Here is a 5,239-nt window from a genome sequence, read left to right as displayed (position 1 = left end):
TCAAGAGTCTCATTGGTCGTGTTTCTATTATTTTTAACAGCACTGTACAAATTAAATTATATGTGTATTCCTACTGACGCACGCACAATTTTTTAAAAGGAATTCCTCCCTAGGCTTTTCGCCTTCATTATTTTTATTTTCTTTATTCAATCGTTGCGTTGAATGCGTAAAAAATCATATGCATGTCTCTATAAATACAATGCATACATGCATACACACATATGTATCGCATTGCCTCGAAACCGTTCTTGAGAAGATTGCTGCAGACAGTAAAACAACAGCAAAAAGAACTACTTACATACATACCTAAAAGCGATAGGCTGTAAAGGCAGTCGAGCAGCCATGTGAAAACAACCCCTGTTGCTATATAATATGTATGTATGTATGTATGTTAGTACCAACGTCGTTCTCAGAAGTTTGAACTCAGAAAACTCACCCCTCGTCAAATTAATACTATTGCGATTTTTGCGTCCTTCTGAAAGGTACCCATTCTCTAGCAGAGCCTAGCTACACCCATACGAATGCATACATATGCGTGTATGTATGTATGTATGTACTTATTATTATGCGTCGTATATATGTATGTATGTACAAACGTATCGTACAGCAAGTTCAGTGCAGAAGGACACAATAAATGCTAAGGACTATGCAAGGATAAGGGAGAATGCAAGGTATTAACAGTAGTTTTTCTTTGCCGAACATGTGAGTATGCGCATATAAATATGTATGTATGCACTTAAATGTACATACTTACACGCATGCATATGTATGTATGTACATTAGACGGCATCACCAAAAAAAGTTGCGGTTTTTCCTACGGGATTATATTTGAAGACGTCCGCCCAAATATTTCGTAAAAATATTAAGATTTAAGAGCTGGACCGATTTGAAAATACTTCCAAAAATGGAGATTTTTATGAATAAAAATAGTTTCTTAAAGAACTTTTTGAAAAAAGTCCCCTCAGATGACAAAACAGACTAAGCTTTTAAAATCTGCGTAAAATTATTTAAAACAAATTTTCAACGGAATCGTAATAATGAGATTTTTGATGCTGTTTTTTAACTTTTTTCAGAGATTGATTTACGAAAAACTTGAGTAACGGGGCGATAACTATTCTGATTTAGACTTATGGGGTCTCAGTAGAGAGGCATTTTCCCACTCTTTTTATTTCTGTGCAAAAAAAAAACTCATTAACGTCCTATTTTTATTCAAATGCCAACTTGGAATGAGGCTCTTTCAATCTCCTTTCTCTTTCATCCTTTGAATGAGTTTTTATCATAAGGCGAGAAAATGCCTTTCCAATGATACCTCACAAATCTACATCGGAATAGTTTAGGTTCAGTTATTTAAGTTTTTCTTATACCAATCCACTTTAGGTCAAATGATTCATTTGGCTAAGCAAAAGTCCAATTTCGTTATTTTTTATTGCCATTCTGTAGGGAATACTCCAAAATAACAGAAACTTCACTTTGTTATTGTAAAATAAGAAACACCGTTAGACAGCACTAAACCAATGTTACACTTTCAAAAAGTTATTGACACGTTGTTTGCGCAACCGGTTTATTTTGTAAGTTCCAAATGCATTTTTTTTCGAATAATTAAAGGAAAATTTTAAATGGAAAACAAAACTATAAGTGAGAATCTATGTCCGAATTTAAAAAAGTGATTTTTATCATTTGTTTGCAAAAAAAACTGACTTATTTGCATAACCTAAAAAATTTTCTGATTTATTTCCATTTATGATTTTATGTAAGCTTTTACAATTTGGTTAACTTTCGGCAAACAAAATGGAAAAGGAAATGGATAAATTAAGATATAGTGAGTTGATTTTACTTTACTTAACCCTCAATTTGGAGCAGCCTTCGCAAAAAGGCAAAGGAGAATTTACGGACTGAAATTTCGAAATTTTTTACTCAAAGTGAATAGAGCTTTGAACATTCTTTTCACAAATTAGTTTCAAAAACATTCGTATTCTTTTCAGCAAATTGCCAGCGATTTTTAGTAAATGTTTCACAAAGCAGCATTTGCATTCTGAATATAAATAATATCGGTGGAGAATTTGGGAATACTGAAACCTCAAGTGAAAATGAAGTGTTTTATGTTTTTTTTTTTTTTTTTTAATTTAAGAATTTCGACAATGCCATAATTAATCACTAGAATAAACCATTTATGTACATGTAACCAAACTTATTTTATTATGTAGCTTATTTTAAGAGGGAGGGGGTTGATTATGGTAAGAAATAACTTGTGTCAACAAAACCAAACTATTTGGACACTGTTTTTGAGTACTACTTAAACACATATACTCATCATTTGAACATACAATAAGCAGAAAAGTCTGTTTTACGAAAGCCAAGTCATGCTTTCATATTTTATTGACTGCATTTACAGTTTTTTTAAAGTTTGCCATCTTTTTACATCAAAATAAAGCAATATTTTAGCTGCTATTAATTTCGCACAGAAAAAGTAAATATTTGACCTAATGTGCAATCTTTGAAAAAAGTTAAACAGCATCAAAAGTCTCACTATTACGATTCCGTTGAAAAATTTTTAAAAATATTTTTTTTTCAAAAATTTTTAGCTTAAACCGTTTTGTCATTTGGGAGGATTTTTTTTTTAATCTTTAAGAAACTATTTTATTCATAAACAAGTAAGAAAGTCTAAGTTCGGGCGGAGCCGAACATTAAACACCCGGCGCAAATATTAAATATATGTTTTTTCACCTTTCCGAAACCTACCGCAGATGGTAAGCCGGGGTGTATCAATTTTGAGTAAATTAGCGTCCTTCAATTTCGAAATATTGAAGTTTCAAGCATTTCTGAAATTTACCGTTATATGAAAAGCGGCCGTAATTTTAGCGCGATTTAAACAATTTTCAATGTTTTGCTTTTATGTGACAAGCACAATAACCATACCGTTTTGTATGCTGTACCAAGCCCAACAACTGTGCCAAGGTTGGAAGAAATTGGTGCAGCGGTTCCTAAGATATACACATGTAACCATAAGTGGGCGTGGCTACGCCCATTTTCCAAAAATGTATAATATTCATATTTTTCGTCAAAAAGTTATTGTAAATATCAATTTTGAGTGAATTATCTTCAGTAGTTACTAAAATATCGCAGTTTTCGTATTTCTGGAAATTACCGTTATATGGGAAGTGGGCGTGGTTACAGTCCGATTTCACCCATTTTCAATACCAACCTACCTTGTATTAAGGGAAACCTACATACCAAATTTCGTTGAGATATCTCAATTTTTGCTCGAGTTATCGTGTACACGGACGGACGGACAGACGGACAGACGGACGGACAGACAGACATGGCTTAATCGATTTCGTTTTTCATCCTGATCATTTATGTATACATTTGTCTATATCTATCTCGATTCGTTTTAGCTGTTACAAACAACCGTTATGTGAACAAAATTAATATACCCTTGTGCACAAGTGCGCTCGGGTATAAAAACTCCATCTTTGGAGATATTTTCAAATCGGTCCAGCTCACGCAAATCTTAATATTTTTTTGAAATATTTTGGTGGAAATATAATAGAGATTTTATAATTCCAATGGAAATACAGTACCGATTTTTTTTTGTATGGGGAGTGATGCAGTCTAATGTACATACATACTTATATAGATATAAATATCTGCAAGCTATATGCTTTATATTTAACTCGAAAATCGTATTTTAAAAAGGTATAGACAGATATGTAATTATATAGTATACATATCCAAATGTACATACATACATATGTCAATACGAATGCTTGGAAAATGCGGAAATCTTGAAAAGCTAATTTTATGCTCACTTTGCTGAGAATATTGTACAAAACGTAGTATCTGAGTATCCAAAGTATGCTTTGTTTTACTGTCACGTTGCCTTGAAATATGCAATAAATTTACATACATACCTTTCATGAACCTAAAATTGCATGATAACTTTGGTCCGATGTATCTTGGTTGTAAACCAATTTAAAACCGATAATAAAATGATTTAATTTAGACACAATCATAAATTTTAATGCAACCTTTAAATTTAAAGTGAGCTTTAAAATTAAAGGTTACTTGAGAAAGCGGCTCTAATACTAGGTTTACATATAAGTAGATTATCCTCATTTTCGAGCTTAACGCCCTAATCTGTAATTAGAAAAGAGATAAGCCATAGAAAATTCGTCCCGTAATTATAAAATAACCTCAAATTAAGCTGATAACTTATCGGGGAGAAATGCCAAATGTAAAGGTAAACGACAATGGACGCTTGTGCGTAAAAGTATTATTAATAAAATATTTAGTTGAAATATATTTAAATTGCTTAATATATCATAAAAATGTGATCATGGTGGCACAGAGAAGAAACATATATTTTCCTTGAGATGTGTAAATAACAAGCACAACAAATTTGACGGCTAATAATCCGAGATTTGCCTATGTAAACAGGGTGATTAAAAAACAGGCTTCAATGGAGATTATACTTATATGTGAACATACTATAAATATAATATTTCATATGCATATGTACATGTGCACCATATGTATAATTAAAAGTATTTGAATATCAATTTCGAGAAAGCCGACTGAAATCTGATATGCGGGTGTCTTTATCATTTCTTAGAACCGACAAAACCGAAACACTGCTATGACCGTGAAATTTCGCATAATTTTCACTAAATACCAACACAGAGTTCACATTGAATATTACAAAGATCGAATCACTATAAGGTTATAGCTCCCATAAATGACTGTTCAGATATAAGGTTTTAATTTAAAACTTCTTCATTTAAACTACTTAACAGGTCTACTGAGAAAATCGTCAGGATCGGTGCTACATATGGTATCCCATACCACTGTATATATATATACATGTATGTAGGTATAGATGTGGGGTAAATTAAAATTTTTTAACTAGCAAGGTCAGGTATGTGCCAATCTTCCACAAACTTTTCTTACGAAGCAAGGCAACTTTCCCCGAGTTGACAAACAAAAGATGGTCTGCAGAGGCAACAAGTGGGGCAACACCCCGGCTAGTAATATGGTTCATTAAGGGGTATTGCCTTATGGAACCGCACGTCCATAGAATGGGATTTCGGGCGAAAGACTACTGTCGTGTCAAATATCGTAAAAATAGTTTGGAAGTGCTAAATTATTAAGATAATCCGACTATACCTGATACATTAGACTGAAAAGGGGAATATTTTTAACGGGTGATTTTTTAAGAGCTTGATAACTTTTTTTTTAAAAA

This window comes from Rhagoletis pomonella, unplaced genomic scaffold (assembly GCF_013731165.1).
Source record: "Rhagoletis pomonella isolate Grant_MI unplaced genomic scaffold, Rhpom_1.0 Rhpom_scaffold_00007, whole genome shotgun sequence".
Classification (NCBI taxonomy): Eukaryota; Metazoa; Arthropoda; class Insecta; order Diptera; family Tephritidae; genus Rhagoletis; species Rhagoletis pomonella.
Note: the sequence above shows the minus strand (reverse complement) of the source record.